General features: G+C 43.7%; 1 protein-coding gene across 2 annotated transcripts in view; it reads right to left on the minus strand.

Moving 5' to 3' along the window:
• fam49al (family with sequence similarity 49 member A, like) overlaps nt 1-20,271 on the minus strand; it is a 36,484-nt gene extending 16,213 nt beyond the window's left edge. The window contains exons 1-2 of one of the 2 annotated variants that reach the window (XM_084378877.1): nt 19,948-20,271; nt 4,473-4,563 (exon numbers count right to left, since the gene is read on the minus strand). The gene's annotated coding sequence lies outside the window, so the exon portion shown is untranslated. Of the gene's footprint in view, nt 1-2,972; nt 3,133-4,472; nt 4,564-19,947 lie in introns of those variants that run through there. The other variant, XM_084378876.1, reaches the window with a different exon arrangement.
• Nucleotides 20,272-22,494: the final 2,223 nt, after the last annotated feature.

Raw genomic sequence — 22,494 nt, forward strand, 5'->3', positions numbered from 1 at the left:
GGAGGAAACAACAAAATGCATACAGTACACAGAACCTGGCAACCTGCATGAAAACACACAACATGCACATGGAGAACACAGCACGTTGTGACTGCCTTATTTCTTTTACCCATCTGCACTTTTCTAATCATCCCTTCTTCCTCTCATCCTCCTCCATCCTTCTGTCTCAGCAATATGTCCAGAGTGAAGTCAGACTCCGGTTTAAATGACACTGATCACAGTTTGCATCCCATACACAGCGTACGCTGTATTCGATTAGAGGGGGGCCTAAATCCAACAGTGAATCATTTAGCTCACTCATTGGGAGTCACTAGAGCCGAGCAGTGGTTTTAATCCATTTACATTACTATAGTAACCTAATAACAGCCTGCTATGTGCGGACTCCTAATGCTTTTCATGTACAGCAGTCTATGGATACTTTATGACAAGCTCTTTATGCTTCAAAGCTAAAGGCCAGATGCCAGCGCTTTATGAAACCAATGATGCAAGCTTTATCAGATTATACCGCAGGTCAGACATGCAGGATATATAGTCTCTACATGCTCGTATGGTCGGATACAGCACCAGACTAAACAACATATGTCAGGCGTCGCTAGTTTCAACCTCTTCAATCCCACTCAGGCCAGTAAGCTCAAGCGGTGGTGCCAAATAGTGTTTGAAATAGGGATGGGCCATACCACAACATAAGTACTACCAAGGTCAGAAACGTGTGTATGCTATATTCCATCATGTTTCTATAATTAATTATAATTACTATAATATTAATATGTAAAAACATTCAAAATGTAATTAAATGATCACCAGAATGTGAAGGAATAACAGTTTCTACATTATGACATCTATGTAATGTGCTGCAAAGCATGTTTAGCATGCTAACCAGTTAGCCTTGTCTCGTTCCAAAGCTCCTGTGCCAGCAGTGGAAACAGCGACAGCTCCCTGGTGCCCCAAGCTCCCTGTCCGCACTGCTAACTGCACAGCTAACTGAGCTAACAAGCTAACGCCAGCTACAGTTGGCAGCAGTTAGGGATTACTGGGAGGATTTTCTGCCCCCTAATTGTTTTATGTATGAATTCAACAAGTGAATACTTACATAATGCACGTTTAATCACAAGAATAAATACATAAATTTTATAAATACTGTGTGTATCAGGAGCCGTCAGGACTCTCGTGAGGTTGTGATGTCACAACTATACAGTCATCGCATTTAGCCACACCCCCGGCATGGACATGCTTACAAAAGAAATTGGCAGAGCTCAGGTGGGAGTGTAGTAGGTGGTGATTGCTCAGGCCTGTGAGAGCTGACCAGTCAGAGCAGACTGGGCATTTCTTAAAGAGACAGGCACTAAAACGGAGTGTTCAGACAAAGGCTGAGTAGAGGTGCTGCAGCAATGGACAGTAAGGGAAAAATAATGTGTTTTTTGAACATTAAAGAATGCAAACTATTTTCTAGTAAATGCTCAAAATAAAAGTATGAACCTGAAAATGAGTATAATATGAGACCTTTAAAAAACAGCCTAGATTATGATGTAAAATGAGGCAGATCTGTTTTTTAGTATCTATACTCAAAACAGGACTTAGTTTCGTATCAGTATTAGTAATCCTTAAGCTATCGTACCACCCACCTCTTGTTCAAACCCACAGACATTTTTTAAATAATGGAGAACCTGAAGTTACCAAGGATACCACAGTGATGTTTGATTAAATAGTGCGAGTCCTACATTTGAATATTTCTTTCATTGGAACATCATTTAGCTTCAATAGAGCGCTGGAAGAAACTGATATAGCATGTGATATTGTCAGACAGTTAGTATTAAAGCTAATTAAAGAGGAAATATAAGGAACATGCATGTTAAGGGATAAGAGAGGGAGAGGACTGAGGGGCCACATGTGGACTTGTGTGAATGTTGCATAAAAAACACAATAAACACCCAATAAACACAACGACCGAGTGAAATCCAATATTCACAAACGAGTCTCAGCTGTGCAAGTTTGAAAGCCTCTTCTCGATCATAGAGAGACGACGGCAGCAGAGCTAGCTGCCAAGTTTCACTTCCTCTGCGTACCCTCCGTGTTCATGTGCTATGTTAGCACACAGCGGAGGCCGATCAGTTTCCCCCCCTGCATGACTGATTTATGGCCAGCATTAGCATGTTTATGAGATGCCACCGTCCTGGAGAAAAAAAAGCCTGGTCTGTTTCGCTGTTACTCAGCAAGAACGGGTGTTGCAATGCAGCACTGAGGTGCAGCTAGACAGGAGATGGAGTTACACTTTCCAGTCGCTGAAACAGCTTGCTGATATTCTCCTCTTTCAGATGAGTACTGTATTATATGTTTGCTCTATCTATAAAATCTATTGGGAGGCAGAAAAGGGGAGCTGTATGCTGAGTCACTGCTGTAACCTGCGAGCATCAGTCCGAACGTGTAAAACGCACCCCGTCTCCTCCTGACTTTTAGACCACCTGCTCCAAGATAGCAGTACGCTATGAATAAATGAATAACAGATTCATAGCTTCAGCCTGACAAGGTGATTGCAAAGGCGAAGTCAAGCTGAGATTCAGATTGGAGCCTCACATAAAGCCATGAGAGCCTTTCTGACACGTGAAAAGGTGAGTGTGTGTTCCAGGTAGCCGCACGCCGGCCTCACCTACACACGCACGTTAACACACATACACCGAGTCTGGAGCAGCATGTGGTCCATCCTGAGAGCTGAGCTCGGCTGATGGTTGCCAGGATACTGTTGGCCTGGTGATATCGTCTGCTCGTCTCAGCAGAAGATGTGGGGAGGGAAAAAAAAGCAGCCAGTTTGCTCACACACCGGGTCAGATGCTTACAACAGTGATCTGATGCACCAGTCATTACTACCTGAACAGCAATCAGTCTCTGTATTAATTGCAGAACATCTATGGTAAACATAAATTTAAAAAACAAGGGGAAATCAAGAGTCTCAGCTTCTCACCCCATTCTCTCCTTACCCTCTTTTCCCAGTAATTCGCCTCTTCCTTTATCTTTATCCCTCAGATTCTTCTCCCCCGTCCTGTCTTTGTCTTCCCTGCTTTGTGAAACCGTCGCTGCGAATAAATCCCAGGTTAGCGCCGCTCGGAGCGATGACTGCAGTCCCACGGCGGCACTGGTTGCCGCTCTGCTTTTCTTAGAGACTGATGTAAACTTCTGCTCTCGCCCTTTCTCCCTCTGCCTCTCTCTGTGTATCTCTGTCCACTTCACACTTCTCTTTTTCAGCCATCTATTTAAAGCCCTGTGGTTTTCTGTATTTGGGCTGCGCGCTTGATGCTGCTCTTTGTGTTTTTTTGTTTCGAGCTGTTTGCAGAACAGGATACTCCTCTGCCGGGTGCGTTTGTTGGTATAAAGAGCATAAGATATGTTTGCGTTATTTACATTTCTGTCTTTTTCCTCTGGCTGTGTCGTCCTGATGTGTGTTTGTGTTCATATTTTTTCAATTTGTACGCAAACGGAGAAAACTCCTTCTCTCTTTTCGGTTCTGACGTCAGAATGGGTTCCTCAAAAATATCCCCTCCAGCTCTCCTCTCTGCCTCACTTCTCTATTTCACCACTCAGCAGCACTCTCCCGGCTCCTCCGGCCTTGTCTTGTCACAGCACATCTCTGTCAGGGCGCCGTTCGGTCTCACTGGTGGCCCTTAGGTGCAAACGAATCAAGTGGCAGAATGGGAATGGCGATCGGGCTGCGCAAACACACGTTTCCTTTTCAACTGGGAGCCACTGGAAGTATCACAGCCCGTGCTGTTATTTGCACATTAAGACATGGCATTCTGTGAATTAGGAAGTGTGTTTGGTGGCCAACGGTTTCAGTTTCTCTTACACGCAAACACGCACAATGTTTGCAGTCAGCCAGCGTGAAAGTAGAGCAAAGTACTCCTCTTATGCAACTGCACAGCACACACAGCTCTCATCTGTAGTCCGGCAGGAGAAACCAAACCGAGGGGCTCCTCGAGCCTTAATAAAGACACGGCTCGGCTCCCACATGGCGTCTGAAAAGCAAACCTGGTCCAGACTGGAAGCCAAGCAGCAGAGCGAGGCCTCCCGGCTTCCTTTCAGCTCTCACTGAAAGATTCCTCCTGTTACCGACCAGGAGTTTCATCAGTGTGGATTTAGTGAGCACAGAAGCAGTGCTGCTCGTCTCTGCCAAGTCTAACCTCTATTAACTCACCAATAATACCATCTGAACTCCCTTTCTCCATCTGTGTCTCTTTCTCTCCAACCACAATGATCTCTCTTTCTGTCGCACACTGGCTGACTGGGTATTCAGCGGCCTGTGAATCAAACCCATTCAGCAGCTGTACTGTACACAACGGATGCGGCCACTATACTCTCCTCTCTACCCATCACTGTTTCCTTACTCCTTAATCGTCCATCCGGCTTCTCCCTCTCTCTGACTCGCCCATATGGTGTTTCTATGCTGTGTCTTTTTTTTTCCACTCCTCATTTTTCATTCCTACCTTCGCTTGTGTTTATCCCTCTGGAACACTTCACTGCATCAACCAGGGCTTGTCAGCTCCACACAGTGGTTACAGCATCAGCACCCACCACCTGACAAAGAGACAGACAGATAGACAGAGAGGAAGAGAAATTAACATAAACTTCAACATCTCATGCGGCACAGTGTCTGGAAAGACAGGAATGTAGAAGTCTTGAAGCACTGAGTCAACAAGGGGGAAGAACATCACGGTCAAAGAAAGAGCCACAAAGGGCAAATAAACATAAGGCTATGATAATTATGCAGGCATAATTAGGCTGATGTGCTAGTTTGCCTTCATTAGCTTTTTAGATGATGATATTTTATATAATACTATTACCTAACTAGCTTTGCAGTGAAACTTCATATATCCAGATTGAACCTGCTACTCCATCTAAAAATGTTAACAGTCTAGTGTTTTCTCCCATTTGAGGACAACAGAAAGAAGCTGTGATCACAACTCTAACATGGTGAACATGTTAGCATAGGCCTACATTCACCTGATTAGGCTACATACCTAGCAGAGCTAAGGAGCAACGTTAGCATTCATCTGAAGTAGTGTTTATGTCGACCTAATGAATGTAATACCAACATTCACTCTTTTTTTAGCTCTGTTTAAACTCAGCTATCTCCTGAGATTGATATCTGGCTCTTTAGCTGCTAAATGCTGCATTATGCTAGTCGTTAATGTTGTGTGCTTGCCTTTTGGTGCTGGGCAGGCAGTGTGGTCCTTAAGAGCTTTCTTACTGACATCGACTGCCTGGCTGTAAACTTCACTTAAAGAGTGTTTAGGGTAAATATAATAGTAAAACAGGCTTAACATGTTAGCATACATTCACTGAATTGGGCTACACATCTAGCAGATATAGGCTACGAAGCAACGTTAGCATTTATCTGAAGTAGTGTTTATGTCAACCAAATAATATTGTAGTCTATATTGTAGTCTCTGTTATGACCTGAGATTAATATCTGCTCTTTAGCTGCTAAATGCTTCATAGTGTTAGCTAGCTAGCCGTTAACCTTGTCTGCCTGCCATTTGGTGTTGCGCAGTCGATGTGTGGTGGTTTTTTAGAGCCTTTCCACTGAACACGACTGCCTGGTGTGGCTGAAAACTTCACTAAAAGAGGGATAGGAGTGAACAAAATAGAAAATTACAAACCAAAACAGCAGTATTGGGTGGCCAGTTAGCTTAAACAGGCTAAAGTTCTCAGCAGCGCAAAGGAGGAAGTGCAGAGTATAATTTGTCACTATGAGCAACCCCTTTTACGTTATAGTCAATTGAAATATTATTTCCCAAAAAATTCTTATTGCCTTTTAGCATTAAAGGTCTAATTTGTAATTTGATTGGAGTCTCATTCCCAACCCGTCACATACTGTCGCTTTGGGTTGGTGCCCAGCCTGACCTACCAACCAGTAGCCTATTTGACAGTTGAGAAAGAGATTTAACAATCTATTATCCTACAAATTGGACCTTTAAGTGCCCCTTATTGGTCACACCATTTGTGCTGCAAAGGTTACACACAGCAGTTAGAGGCACTTGTACTCGGAGACAAAAGATTCAGCTTGTAGCTTCAGTTCAAAATGATCAGTATTACCGTTCCAAAGGCTCAATCAGTCTAATCTGAGAACCTAGAAGGTGCTTCTTTCTTTCCCATTTTTACATTTTGATAACGGACTAAGCTCGTTAAGCTTATCTCATTCATTGTCAACTCCAGCGCCGTCTTAGCCGCTGACTGTTGTAACTATTAACGCTACTGCTGCTGCGCTTGCATCATTGAATCTCATCATGAGAGAGTGCAGACAGGAGAGAGGCGGGGGCCTTTGAAGAATAGTTGCCAGGGAAACACAGTCTCTTATTCTCCTGGCAACACACAGTCGGGTACTGTTCAGTGTTATCAATCAGGTGGATTGGATGGATGGATGGATGGATGGATGGATGAACTTAACTCTCCTTAATCCCCAGAGTGTGCGGGACACCCAAGCATTGCCTGTCCTCTTGGCAGGTTGTAAACTACAATGTCCACTTCTGGAATTACATCTCCTCTACGTTACATATATGGACTTTCTTTAAATGTGTGTTCCCCTCGAGTAAATTACCTAATGCTTATTGATTTGTCCTCTCAGGGAAAGGGCAAAGGTCAGGCATTGCACAGGATGCTGAGGTCAAGAGAGGTGACAACTTGAACTGAGACATTGAGGTTAATTCCTGTGGACAGAGTTAAGGTAAAATACATCTTCTACTAGTGAGCCTGACAATACTGAAAGGCCCCTTGATTTTCTCTTTTTTTTTTAACTATAGAGAAGTACTTTGTAGGTACAGTGTATCATTAATGAAGTACCAGCTCTATGCAGCTGTTGTGATGACTATTAATGGATCAGATTGAGAGCAGACACATAATTTTACTCCGGCTTCAGAGCCCTGACTACACAGTTTGATGGATTTCTATTTTCAATTTTGCTAATTGGCTGAGTGTGTTAGTTTGCTGTTTAAGCTCCATGCCACCTGGTTGCATTATCAGCGCTTCTCAACCCCATTTTCCATCTCTTTATGTAGGTTTGATGTGCAACTGCATGCAATTTGATCAGATTTAGTTCCTCTCAGTCACAGCAAACTTTTTTTTATATTAGAATACAGTCCGATCAAAACAGGATGCAAGAGTAGAGGTGTAAAATTAGCTTTTTGATAACTGTGTTGGTTCAGTGCTCTAAGCTACAGTATAGTCAGTCAGATTTGGTTTGTTTGTTAAGATGGGTGATAAACAAAACACCAACTGTCTCAGTGACAGGAGGGATTGTGGCATAGGGATTAAGACGCAGCCCAGTTGCCAGGACAAAATGTTGGCAGTTAACATCTGTGCAAACCACTGATACGTTCACTGGTCATAGGCTAAGTACCATATTGACATTTCAATACATGTCACATCACCTTCACATTACATGTGAATGACCTGACTATCATATAGGACAGAGGGGATGGTAATGGGATCAGTGAGAAGGTTGTCAAGCCAGTGACAGCAGTTTATGACTGTGTTTCAACATTTGTACAGTAAGTGTGCCAGCACTGGATATTTTCACGGAGAGCTAGGCACATGTCCAAAAGTCAAAACATGATCCTTTCCAAACCCTTACCAAGTGTTTTTGTGCCTAAACCTAACCAGACCATTATCACAGCTTTGCTGCAAGATAACATTTAAAATTGAACCAAAGGAAATGTAAAGTTGCAACATAAAGGCTCCATAATCGATTCAATGCTGAACTTAAAGGTTCATTCATGGTTGCAGTCCGCAGTCCCTGGAGGGATAAACATTCTCTTATGAGAGTGATGTCTAACAGAAAACACCGCTCCTGGAGTGCCTGAAACGCCTCGTCAGTAGTCCCACTTTCAAGTCTGTGACTTGATGACATCACACTGTGATGTCACTGTGTCACACATTTGCATCATTTATGCATACAGACACGGTAGAAGTGAAGCTAACTGAAAGCTGAAAACACGACAGAGCCGACCGGAGACAAAGTGAGTGGTGCGGCTCAGGCTTGTGTGAGCTGACCAATCAGGAGAGGGGCGTTAAAGGGACAGGAGCTAAAACAGAGCATTTCAGACAGAGGGGGAATGCAGTGCTGCTGTATGAGAAAATATTAGTGCTTTGGGTTGGTGGCTGGCCCGACCAACCAACCCAAAGCGTCAGTATTTGATGAGTCGGGAATAAGGCTCAATAATCAACAGTCCTTTAAAATCAAAACTAATCAATCAGATTCCAGGAAGACTTCACTTTGATACTGGCACTGCCACTTAAGGGGCCTCATCATGAATCAGTGTCATGCTAATCAAATATTAGACTACTCCGCAGTCTCCAGAGAGGAGGCACTGAAGGAGAGGTCAAGGCAATTTGGAGGGACAATCTTTAACTACATTTGCTTTTTCAGCAACTTCAAAGCTGATAAGTGTTTCAGAGAGAGGCTGTGAGAAAGGGGGGAGAAGGGAGAGATCACAAAGTCATCTGTCTGTTTTGGTGAGAGTCTTTGCTACTTAGTTCATGTTAGTTCTGCTCACTGAACAGGTCCTTCTTTAAGAAAAACCTGTGATTATTCCTATCCTCGCTCCCTCTCTTCATCTCTTTCACTCTTTCCCAACCTATCGCCCTCTCTCAACACTCCCCTCCCTTCACTCCAAGCCCTTCTTTTATGCAGCTGTTCATTCACTCATCTTCTCACCGCACACCCTATTGACCTCTTCCTCTATTCGTGTGTCTTTTATATCCTCCCTCTATCCTCTCTGCTTTGTTCTCAGCATATTCTCCCTAAAGGTAGAGACGAGTGCAGGAGGCAGTTAAATCGCCTGCTCATGTGTGTGTTTGGAGAGGAAAGATTTGAGGGGAAATGAAGAGGATGTCCAGTGAACTAAACACCACCCTGAACTCAGTTAATCCTCAGATTTGTTTGGAGAAAGAGTATAGAGCCACTTTTGGAGGCTGACTATAATGGTATAATGTACACTGTAAGTATATTGTACATTACTGTAAGTAAGATCATGCTGATCCTGGTGGCAGGTTGGGAGGAAAATGGCAGATGATCCCATAGAGAGATAAGGTGAAAGGAAATGAAAGGAATAAAGGAAAGGAAACGTAAGGAGAGGAATTCAAAGAAAAGAAAAGAAAAGAAAAGAAAAGAAAGGGAAAGCAACAGCAAGAAGAGACCAGGACAGGGAAAGGAAAGGAAGAGGAAAGGAGATAGGAGAAAAGAAAAAGAAAGTAAAGAAAAGGAAAGGAAGGGCTGGGAGAAGAAAGAGATGAGAATGAAAGGAATTGCTAGAGATGGAGAGGTGAGAAAGGCGACAAAAGAAAAAGAAGGAAATTTGAAGGAGGGAGCAAGGAAAGGAGAGGAGAGGAGAGGAGACAAAGAGCTAGTTTAAGGAGTATAATGGAGGGTGGCAGTGTCAAACCAAGCTAGACCATCACTGGAGATTGACCGACGATGGAATGCTACAGCCAATTTGCCTCGGGCCTACACACACACACACACACACTGACACACATTCATACACAATTATAGATACTGCTGTCCCTCGCCGAGGTGAGGAGGGAAGGAGAATAAAAGGGCAGAGTGGGAGCCGAGCGTGAGAGCTAGCGAAGGACGGAGCGCCGGAGAGCAGAAAGAGAGATGGAAATGGAAGGAGGAGGTTACGATTCCTCAGCATCACCCCTCCCCCTTCTCCATCTCTCACACACACGTACACACACACACACTGGCTGGGTCTGAGTCCGGCACGGCGCATGGTGCCTCATGAAAGGGCGATTGCAAATGAGCATTGTGATTCTGTGTTGTGAGGCTGACAAAGAAAAAGGGGAGGATAGAGTGAGTGACAGCAGAAATGACAGAGAGAGAGAGAGAGAGAGAGAGAGGGCATGTTTAAGCTGCACTTGAATCCATTTTCCTTGTGTAACATGCTTCAGTGTGATCATTTCTTTCGACTGAAATGAAGAATTGGGGCACCAACTGAGGGATTTCATGGTTTATTTGCTCAGAGGTGGATAAAAACCCAACTCTAATGTCTCTATTGTGTAGATATCACTGAAGGTTTATACCCATAAAGTGCATTTGCACTGGTAATCCGCAGTATCCTGCTCATCAAAGTGTCTAACATGAGAGATTCTTGGTAATATAATTCAGTCTCCCTGTTCTGTTTTTCTTTCTTTCCTCTACCACAGAGATTAATATATTCCTTATATTTAATGTAGCCATTAATATTTGAGCACCATAATTTGGCTCAGGGGCGTTTTGAACCTTGAAAAAAGCAGAGTTGGAGAAATTACAGCCTTGAATTTCAATCTTAAGAGCCATTTCCTCTCTGAGCTCCGGCCGTCAGAGGGAGGATGGGTGTACAGTACGCTCTTGTTGTTTTTATTTGTGATGCGGGATGCCAATTAGCTGCTATCAAAGGGAGGCTGTGGTCCTTTAGGGGTCTACATGCACTTGTGATGTGTGTATGTGTGTGTTACTGTCATGGCCGCGACTATTGTTGCACCCCCCTTTTTCCTCGTGTCCTTCCCTGACCCCCTGCCATCTGTAAACAAAGAGAGAAGCGATAAACGTCTGTACAGCCAGCCTCTCCTTACACACTGCTTTACATTGTGAGACATTGTGTGTACGTGTGTGTGTGTGTGTGTGTGTACATGTGAAGCAAATTTCATTGGGATTAAAATAACATTTAATTGGTTTAAATCGTGTGCGCATATTTACCTGAAATTGAATTGAATTAATTTGGTTTTCATTGAGCTGATTTAACATGTGTGTGTGTGTGTGTGTGTGTGTGTGTGTGTGTGTGTGTGTGTGTGTGAGAAAGAGAAAGAGAAGGGGAGAGCGTGTGTGTAAAACAGAGGGCGAGCGACAAGGACTACTATAAAACAGTACATAAAAGCAGTTTGAACTCAACTCCCCGGCGTCTCGCTGTCTTGTGATTGTCCTCTCTCCTTCAGCTCTCCTTCACTCTTTCAGTTCATCGTCTGTCCATCTTTCTGTCTTTTCGTCTGCCCACCTCCCTGCCTACTGTATGGTTTCGTTGCACGCATGCACGTCAGCCACTGTTCTCGTCTTTAACTTAATCGTGCATTTAATTTGTGAAGAGCGTTGTGTTACGTGTCTAAAGCACCAGGACTTCTTCAAGATCTCAGTAGGTTTTGAGTCTGAAGTGTGTACAAATTGAAAAAACTACTAAATATAGCAACGACTAGTCAAGATGCATGCTTAAGTGCCTGCCATGCTGCTGCACACGCACAATAGTAAGATTAGCAAAAAGAGCCCCAGAAGCAATCTTGGAAAAACAAAAATAGTTTCAAATCTTTGGAAAAACATTCAGCTTTTTCTCGTACGGTAAACAACAGACTTCTGAATCACATTTCAGCAATTCCTGTAGCTTTAGTGTTGTGCTCATGAACGGCTGTCTCCTTGGTTGTAAAAAACAGCTGAGCCGATCAGAGCCTTGTGGATACAGATGGTGACGTCATCCATGTACCTGTGCCGGAGCCAGAAAAATGGTGACAACTGACAACCTCTCTTGTGCAACTTAAATATAAATAGCAACTGTTGCAGGTCCAGTGTGTAGGATTTAATGACAGATATGAAATATATTAATAATTGTGTTTTCAGTAGTCTACAATCACCCGAAAGAATCATTCCATTACCTTACAATGAGCCTGTTATATCTACAAAGGGAGCAGGTCCTCTCCAAGCCTCCAGGAACAGTGCCAGACCAATTAGCTATGAGCTAACATTGTGAAAGAAGCAGCTGTTAACCTGCTAGATACATTTCTTTGAGGGTCACAATCCCACAAAAAGAATTTCACCTCCAGAATTTGAGCCATTCGATAACATTTGGAAAGTCTAGAAGGGCTGCGGCATTGAACTGTTTGATTCCCAATCAAGTTAGCAGAGGGCTAAACAGGAAGTTGGCCACACAGCTGTTTAAAGTCTCTAGTGGGCACGCTCTATGGGCTGCACAATGAGGAAGCTATGCGGAAGATCCAGACTATTTTCAGGAAGTTAGACTTTTATGGCCTCATGCACCACTGAGCAGCATAGGAATGCTTTATCCAGATTTTCCTTATCACATCCATGGTCCTCTTCCACAGAGTCTGTCATGTTGCACTGCCATGTATCTACAGTAGCCCATGATGGACAAACACTGGCTGTTGAGAGGACATTTCAAGTTTTCGGCGTAGGCTAGTATGAGACGAGGAGTATTCAGTTGGTTACAACCTGAAATGTCCCTAAATCCTACATGCTGGACCTTTAACTTGTTCTCCAGGGATACAAAAAATCTTTATATTGACTACCTTAGTGATATTACAGCTCCATGTTGTCTGAAAATCATGTAAGCTTTACCGATACGTCACTCACTACTGTAAAATAACCTCTCTGAAGTGAACTAAAAGCTAGAAACAAAATCAATGTCAGAGAGAATAATGGAGTGAGGACCAAAGGGTTACTAGGTCGGATTATCAGGCTCACAGGAAGGACAGTATTTTTAACATATTAACAGCTATTCCTGTGAACATTTGTAAGCACATGCTGCATACTATTACTATGTAGTGTGGAATTGGGACACAGCGTGAGTCTCAATCCCTCGGCCGCAGCACATGACCACAGAAAATGAATGAATGGGGCAACCTTTGACCTCAGCGTGACCTAGAATCTATATTCAGCTCGCTGTGTCGAAGTCATCTACCCTATACATACCGGGGAGAGCCGGCGTGTCCTTGACGGAGGCGATGCTCCATCACAATGTGCTGCAGTGTGTCTCACATGGCAGAGGATGCAGTGTTACACTACTCCCTATCCCACTGGGAGGGGCAGGATAGCAGCAGCAGCTCTCAAATATGGGAAATTGGCTGCGATGTAAGGTATGGGCTCGAGCTGACGCAGGAAAAAAAAATATTGATGGAACAGGATAAAATAAAAGTGGATCTGGGATGTGTTGGTGGATCCCTGGTGTGAATGATTGAGATCTTGGCTGTTGGTGTGGTTTATTTCTGTCCGCTGATTTATTTTGGAGTTACATTCATATTCTGTCTTTGTTGTTTCATAAAAAACATGCTAATGATGACTATAAACAGTAGATACCTAACTAACTAATTAGTAATCACGTGTGTGCGCGTGTGTCCATGTGCACAGACAGGGAAAAAGGTAGAGGATCTATGTGAATATTCTCACAAGCCTGATCAAACACTGAACACAAGCATGACTGCCAGCAGCCCAGTGGGCCCACGGCAGACCTGGCATACATGTGAACACAAACACACACACACACTCACACACACATAGACTATTGCTGGAAAGTAAACTTCCCTGAATCAAATGAAGAGCCTGACAGAGCCGCTAATGCTAGCTACAACTCGGATATATGCGTCTTTCAGGACTCAACGCTGTAGATATAGAATACAATGGTTGTCCCAGTCCTGAAATTTTTCCGACAAACCTGGATGGAACAAATACGAAAAATGTAATTTTGTTCATGTTTAATATTATTTTGTTTCGCTTCGGCTCCAAAAGTAGTTCTACATCAGCAACATAACTGTAGTAAGCAGTTAGCCGGACATGTTAATAATTGCAGCGTAAATTGGAGAAGATAATCCAGTCCTTACACCTTTACTTGTGTGTTTTTGGTTTTTGAAAAACTTAAAGAAGACACCATCCTCTACACAAAACTAGGATTGGAGAATTACGGTTCGGGCTGTGAGCAAACAAGATGTCCCGACATTGACCTGTAAAGCACCAAATTGTCCCAGTTTTCACCACTTTTATAATAATAATCAATATATCTGACTCATTTTCAGCGCTGACATAGACGTTTATCATGTTCCCACCTGCTCATTATTATCTAAGTCATAGTTTATACACTATGGTATGCACCACGGTTCTGAATTCAACACTGATTCATCTGTATGTGCGTCAATCAACCAGCATGTGGTTGTCAAGGTGGTTGCTAGGCTATGACGCCTGTAGCTCCTTCTGTTAGGCTAACGGTTAGCTTTCATGCGGAAGAGATAGGACTCTTACTTCTTCCCTTGGAAACGTAAATGCTGCGTTCATGACATGCATGGTGATAAAAGGTCTTGATTCGTGTGCAAATCCTGAAATAATTTCCCTCCATCCTGGTTTTAGCTAACTTCCTGTCCGTTTTGCACTGAGCACAGTGTTGTCAACAGTGTCTACTGTTGAAGTATAAAGCTATATAACACATATTCTAATTAAAATGTATCACTTACAGCAGCTTTAAGGGTGCTGGTTGGCAGTTTAAAATGGCAGAAAAAAGGTCATCCCACAGTCAACTGAATAAGGGGAGAGATTCAGGAGAGAGACCATGATCTACAGTTTAGTCAAACACACTCCCAATTATGACTGTTAAATCCAAGTTAAACTGTTCGTCTCTCATCTAAGTGTATTTACCTTCAGCCTGAGTAATCAAACACTTGGTGGTGATCCACCAGAACTTATTAAGAGAGCCGGAGCCTCGATTGAGATACCATCGCTAAGTAGATAATTTGTCTCTTCACTTATTACACCCTAATTGCAATACCGTCTCGTTTCCTGTCCTCCCGCTCTGCCCTCTTTAGTCTTCCATCGGCCTACATTGGCTTCACCTACCCACTGAATTGGGGATATTGATCTTAAACGGGACCTGGGGGCGTGAGTTTGGGCTGTTTATTGACGTTAGTGGACAGCGATTGATCTGATCAGGCCATGATACTGTAGGAAGCCCTCACAAAAGCAGATCTAAAGTAATCTGATTACATCCTGAAACTCCTCTTTTATTGCCACAGTCAGACAAGTCATGTCCGGTTAGCAGGAGACCCACAGAGGAAGGAGAGGACTCACTGTGGCCTGTCTGGGTGTCTTATTGGATGTGATATCGCACATTTCAAAGAGTTTCAGCAGGACACCGTAACGAGGATGATAACAGCGCTTAATAAGACTTTTCAGTCGTCTCCACGAGTGCCATCCAGTATTGAGAGTTAAGTAATATGATCTTAAAGTTATCAGATCTTGGCTCCCTTGTCAAAGTGAATTAAATCTCACTGTCTGCTAAATCTATTTTCTCACTGATTCAGTGGGTTAGTGCTCAATTAGACAGTCCCTCAGTTCCAAACTTGTTAGGCAAGTTTTTTAATCAAGTTATTGAGTCTTAAGTCTAATTTTCTTAAAAAACAAAAAAAAAGTTGAGTGGAGAGTTAAAGAATCACCTTTATTTCATCGTCAACTTTAGAGGATCTTTGTTCCTCTTTCTTTCAAGATACAAAACAGGTTTCAGGAGTTCAATTTGAAGCGCACAGTGAACAAGTGACATCACTTTTTCATTCCTTCATTTGTCTTAAAGGAATAGTTCTACGTTTTGGGATTCCACTTATTTGCTTTCTTGCCAAGAGTTAGGTGGGATATTGATGCCACTCTCACGTCTGTACGGATAAAATACAAAGCAGCAACGACTGGTTATCTTAGCTTAGCATAAAGAGGAAGCAGGTTGAACCATTTAGTCTGGTTCTGTTTAACAGTGACAAAATCCACCCGATTGGCATATTCTGTAAAAAAAAGTGTTAAAAGTGTTAGAAGTATAAAAACTCGCTGTCAACATAAGGTTGCCAGCAAACCAGCGGAGACTTCAGGAAGTTACTCTTTCTGGCCAAGAAATAGTTTGGCACATAATCACAATCACAAACAACTTGTTGTTTTTGCACTTACTTTTTGTACAGACTAAAGGTTCACTTTATAAAAGAGTTGATTTTTGAGTATTATTTCCAGCTTGCCAAATACTGACACTTACCCAACCCTAACCTACAATCCCAAAGCGTCAGTATTTGACGAGTTGGGAACGAGACTCAAAGATGAATTTTCTTACAAACAAAATATAACATGTTAATTATTGAGCTTTAGAAGTGGGTTTTGTTACCTGTGGACAGAGGCAGACCAGCAGTTTCTCCCTGTTTCCAGTCTTTATATACAGCTAAGCTGAAATGAGAGTTGAATTGATCTTCTTTTCTGAGCTGAGTCTTAGCAAGAAAGAGAATAAGCCTATTTCCCAAAATGTCGCACCATTGTCTGAGGAAACCTAAGATCACGAGACTTCATTTCTGCATGGGCAGCATTTCTCTGTAATCTGCAGTTCTCTGACCCAAAGTTGTATGTATTGAATGTACTCTTTGCATAGATATAACCTTCAAACCTTGCTATAAGTGGACCATCCGTCACCACCCTGCTCCCTCCGTCACTCAACACCGTCCCCCTTTAACTGGATCATCTCTGATCTGAGGGAGTAATCCCTGACTTTTGACAATACTGGCTTAAAAACCAAAAGATTACCAGGTGGAGACGGATCAGGTCTCAATTTTCAGAAATTAACTAAGCCCCGGCTACAATACTGGTCTGAACTCCAATGGAAACAAAAGGAACATCAAGAGCAAGCGTGTAAGCTCAAGTGACAGACGATTGAATGACAGATGTTACTGGTGGACAGATGGGTGGGTCAGTAAACAAGATTAGGAATGTGGAGACAAAACCTGGATTTTCAGGCACTTTTTGAGGAAATCAGTCGGACCACATGGACACACATATGGATGGTGCTGTGTTTTAATCAAAGGATTGAACCAAACATGGCTGTCAATCCACTTGATTCTTATGTCAGGCCACTGGAAGTCTGTCTGATAAGCTTTTCTACTGTAAATAGAAAAAAGCAATAATCCACCACTGAATCGTTGTTGCTCTTTTGGTGAGGGCGAGTTCAGGAGATTCAAGGATGATTAAAGGTGCACTCTGTAGTTTTGGGGAAGACATTTTAATCAGAAGAGAAAGATCTTCATTGATAGATTTGTTATATACCTAAATAAACAAACTGACCTTAAAGGACGACACAATTTCATACTGTTTTACTTTGTTAATATGTGGCGGACCCTGCCACCTTTCTAGCTTCAAACAGTGTTCTGGGGACGTTATTTTCTGACTTTAAATTTATTCTCCAAAACTACATAGTGCCCCTTTGAAAAGAAGGAAGAATCTTTCACAGTAATAAAATTGAATCAAGGAAATATTTACGTCCTCGGTTCAGCAAACAATGCAGACAGCAGCAAATGTTCTTGTGTCTTTAACTTTCATTTTGACACTTCAGTCTTCAAAATGCTCTTTCAGGCTGTCCTATTAGCATCTATTCAGTGTCAAAATGTTTTGACAAAACTCTTTTTCAGCCGTGAACCATGACACTTTGAAGTACTCGCACACATTTCTGTGTCATTGTACTTGTCACTCATCTGCCTTATTCACGCACTCTGAATCTGGGTTATGCTGCGACCTCAGCGTGTCTAGTTCAGTGACGGCTGGAGGAGCTCATTACACAGACTTACACCTGATGATGGGCCCTGTTGACAGTGCTCCAAAGGAGAAGCCGCACATAAGACAAACATCGCCCATCCTCTCCTCCCATCTCTCCTTTTTTCACTCGTTCTAACCTTACATACCCTCATCCTCTATTCCCAGTCCCTCAACATGTTATAACTGACATGCTGAAGCTGTAAGATTACACACATGTGTGGCGTGAAATGTGTGTCATCATGGGAAATGCTGAGAAGCTGTGAACTTGGGGGTAATTGCAGTGGTAACATGAAGACGTAGCTCACATAACGGTGCTCGTACTGTTAAGGAGAAAAGGTTAGGGGATGTACATTAAGAGAAATATAAAGAGACGTGACACCCAAACCCCCATTCCTGTCTTCCGCCTTGTCAAACCTGATAATCCTGACACATGCTAAAGCAACCTAAGATACCGCACCTCACACGGGCAGAGGAAACAGGACATTCTGAGACACTAATCCCCTGCAAGACAGCAGGACAGAACGATCGTGCACATGCTGTCAACACCATTTTGCGGCGAGCATTTCTGACTGGACGAGGGCGAGGGAAGTGACAGAATGTACCGAGGTGATGGAGACCGGTTGAGGGAAATCTTGAGAGCAGCGACGAATTAATGAGTTAAAGACGGCGCTGGAGAGGGAATGCACAGGGAGAGATGCTTGGATAGAGACGGAGATGGAGATAGCGAAGGGGTGTGTGTGAGACAAAGAGTGACAGAGAAGGAGCGAGGAGGAGAGGAGGAAATGCAGACGGGCATGTTTCTATGGGCGCTCAGGAAAGATTTGGGGTGAGGGAATCTTGCATCATCGCGGCGGGCCAATGAAAAGGCTCGCTTAAAATGTTCAAAGGGAGTGTCCTAGCAACAGCGGAGTAAATACCATAGCAGCCACCATTCCATCTTAGACCGAAAAAGCACCCCTCTACACACACACACACACATTAATTAACACACTCGTGCACGCAGAGCACACGCATGTTTGATGTTACGGTGCAGCTTGCTGTTTATTCATACATGTAAATGGGTTATGATCTGCATATTTTGATTCATGACCGTACAGTGCAGAGCAAAGCCTATCAATCAGTGTATGTAAGCATGTTCGGATGACAGCCACGAATAAGGACAAGCGTACGTATTTACATATTTTATCTATATGTAGATGCATATGAATGTGTGATTTCAAAATAAATACATGGTATGTAGAAATATCAGTATACGTGTGTATTTTTAAATACACATGATGATAATTTGGCTAATTTCACCCTGTCTACTGATAAATGTAAATATGTGTGTGTGTGCATGCATAATACTGTATATGTATATATGTCTGCGTATAAAAATGTATGAATAAGCATATATATAGCCACTACACAATAAGAGAAGATGAGATTGTAACAGAACACACTGACACTGCAACATGACCTCCTCGGACACCAAATTAGTGTGTGTGTGTGGGTGTGCGTGTGTGTCGTGAAAGTCAACATGGCAGTAAATCATCATTTAATCCACTCGTATGGATTATAACCAGAGTCAGTAGATTACAGAGGGATAGACAGGGCCCAGATCTTTCAATTACACACCTCTCCCGTCTGTTTCTCCCCCCTCCGCACGCCCATACACACTCAAACACACACAGCACTTCATCATGCTTTCGTTTTCCGCCTCACTATTTATCAATCTCTCATCCATCCATCTCATTCCTTCTCCCCCGCACGCACAAAGAAGACCTGCAGAGTCACACAGTAGCACGGCAGGTAGCTACAGCCCTCTCCTCCTTTCCCTCATTCATTCACCCCTCCATTCAGTTTTTTCTCCCCTTCCCTCCTCCCTGTTTTTTCCACTCCAGTCGCATGCATCCACCCCTTCTGATCAGCAGCGCAATCTGGGCTATTGTTTTTAGCAGGCGTCTTGCACGATCGCGCATACACACACAGCTCCAACACCTCACCTCACTGTACAAGACCGAGCCTCTTTTGTGTGATTTCCTGTGTGCGATAATGGAGCTTGACATGCAATTTGCCCACATTGCTCACAGAACAGTGGAGTGCATCAGTGTGATATATGATGCTATGTGCTGTGATGGTTCTAGGTCACATATGTCCTGTGACCAAACCATCATCCTTCAGTGAAAATATACACACATCAACACACACGAGCATATTTGGATACACAGAGAGAATAGATCTTTGCTCAAGTGTGTGTGTAGATGTGTGTGTGTGTGTGTGTGTGTGTTTGACTGTGGCTGTGGCAGTGACCGTGCCGCTCTCTCTAAGCACTGCAGTGAAAGAGGACAAGCCCCAGTTGACCAGCCCCACGGGGTTTGACGTGGTCGAGCCACATCCAACGCCACACTAGTCCTCCATGTCCACGAGCACCACCACCACCGAGAAAACCAAGCACCAGTCGGCCACCAGCCTCAGCCTGGAAGTCTAACCCACATCCATCCTCCAGCCTCAGCCTCCTCCTCCAGCTCGCAGCCTCTCTTACGAGGTGCAGGGTGGGACTTCCTGCTAAACGGATGAGAGGTAAAAACGAAGGGGAAAAGATGAAGCGTTTTTTCTCGGCTTACCGGCTGGGCGTGCAGGAGGGGAGGATGATGCCTCTGACTCTGCTCTTCCTTCCTTCTCTCTGGACCGAGGTGCAACACAGATGGATGCAGAGGGGGGAACAAAAGAGAGGGACAGAGAGAGACAGAATGCAGACACCAGCGGCTGGTGTGGCTCGTGAGAGAATGAAATGAGGAGAAAGGCGGCAAAAAAGAGGAAAGAGAGTCCTTGTGTTGCTTTTTCTCTGTCTTCCTTGGAGAGAGTCCTTTATCCTTGTGAGCCAGAGGGCTGTGGATTCACCTAAACACTGAGCACACGCACTGCCTCACGCCACACAGCCCTCCCTCTTCCTCTCTCTCTCTCTCGCTCTCTCTCTCTCTCTCTCTCTCTCTCTCCCTCTCTGCACTAAAGACAGCAGCTGTTGGTCTATGAGAAATAGAACGCTCTGTCCCCCCTCCCTCCTTCCCTCCCCCCTTCTCCTCCTACCTCCCTCGCTCGCTCACAAAGACCCCTACCACACACACACACACACACACACACACACACACACACATTCGCCATGTCCTCACAGCACCCCCTCCCCCTTTGACTAACATCTCCCACTAGCCTGCTGGCAATAAGAGGAGGGGGCAACTAGTCTCTGTGTGTGTGTGTTGTGCTGTGTATCCATGTGTGTGTGCGCTGCAGAGTCGTATTGTGTTTGACATTGTTTCAGCATCTGAGTGACTTTTTTTCTGTCCACACGGTGTGAAAGTGAATCATGGTGAGTAAGGATGTGCAGCAGGGTATTTTTACAAAGTGTGTGGGTGACTGCCGAGCATCGTTTTGCTACTGTGCTGCAGAGGGGAAGGAAACTCACATTATTTGTGGTTATAGGCAGCGTTGAGTGTGAGGCTGTTTATGTGTTTACTGTAAGAGCGGCTACAAGCTGACATATGAAACTCTGACAAGTGTTTGTGTGTGTCCTTGTCACTCTGTAAGAATTTGGCCTGCTGAAAACTCCCGTTAGGACCTTCACTTCAGGGTCGCAGCCCGGACGAAAGGCCACGGTTAAATGAGCCGTGGCTAAATTGTCACTATGTGTGTGTGTTCGGGGGGACAGAATGTCTATTGTCTGGTGGTCTTGTACCCAGAACAGTGCTCATGGCAGCCCACCCGGGGGACTGGGACAGAGTAACAGAGCTGAAGAGCAAATGCTGCCCTGCAACACTCCGGCACAGTTTGTACAACAGCCAAATTTAGGGCAGAATCAGGTTACTGTATTTGGGTGTATGAGGAGTCCAGTTGATGAACTTTCACCTCGACGGCCATTATTAATATTTGAGCAGGTTGTTGGGTCGGATTAGTGCGAGAAAGATGCAATCAGACTACAAAGCGATTCAGAATTAGCTTTGCCTCTGTAAACTGCAAGAAGTGCTTACAACTTTGGGAGAAAGAAATGATGAAATCAGGTTCACACAGAGTTCTTGTGCGCCGATTTGGCTGATCAAAAGAAATGTTTGTGGCTTCTGAAAAAAGAAAACATGAAGGAGTGTCTGCCAGCAACAAAATAAGCTCAGAGGAGCAACAATGTGGCCTTAGTTGGTCATGAGGACGACCTAGAGGGTACAATCATCTGTGTATAATGATTTGCTTTATAGATAACCAGCATGCTAGTAGCTAATAATACCACCACTGCCCATATCATTAAAAGGGGAAATGTGTATGAATTGGCCAACTGGCAAGTGGCCGCCTGCATATCACCAGAGTAACCACTAAGTGCTGCCAGCTGTAGCTGCTGTTAGCTAGTTAGCTCAGTCAGCCGCGCAGCTAGCAGCACAGAGCTCAGAGCGCAGGGGGAACGTTGTTTTTTACACCGCTACCACAAGAGTTTTGGGACGGGATGAGGCTAGCTGGCTAACTTCAAAACTGTTATTCCTTCATATTCTGTTGGTCTTTTTTAACTAAATTTCTTGCATGTAGAACCTTTAATGTCATATTTCTTTTTGTCATTATAAAGTTATTTGTCAGTTAATTCAGCATCAACATGCAGTAGATCAAACCTATTCAACTGGTGGCTCAGGGGGGCGAATGTGGCCCCTTAAAGACCTCACTCTGGCCCTTTGATCGTTTTGTTAGTAGCCTATCAGCCCACTTTTTAGTCTCGGGATGGGATGATGAAAGATTTTATCCTGGGTTGTGATAAAAAAAAATTAAAAAACACACAATAAGTTAGTCATTGCCAGGATAATTGTGAATATCCTCACATGAATGACTTGGAAAAGCTGTCTAGCTCACTGACGCAGTGCTATATCAGTTTCCTGATTTATTTTCAGTGGTTGGTCAGCCTGTCACTATGGCTGAAGGCTTGGCTCGGACAATGTGTCCCCCACAAAAACAAGTTAATTTAGATGTGTGAATACTATGGATTCCGAACTAAAAACGACAGGGAGATGAGGTAACCACCATTTATTCATCCTTGTTTGTGCAGGACGACTCTGTGTTTCATGATTACTTATATAAGATTCTTTGATAGATTGTTTTTCACAAAAGAACTGTGCCCAATGTGTGATGCAACAAAAATATTCGTT

Source organism: Pagrus pagrus (assembly GCF_965226575.1).
Source record: "Pagrus pagrus genome assembly, chromosome: 17".
Taxonomy (NCBI): domain Eukaryota; kingdom Metazoa; phylum Chordata; class Actinopteri; order Spariformes; family Sparidae; genus Pagrus; species Pagrus pagrus.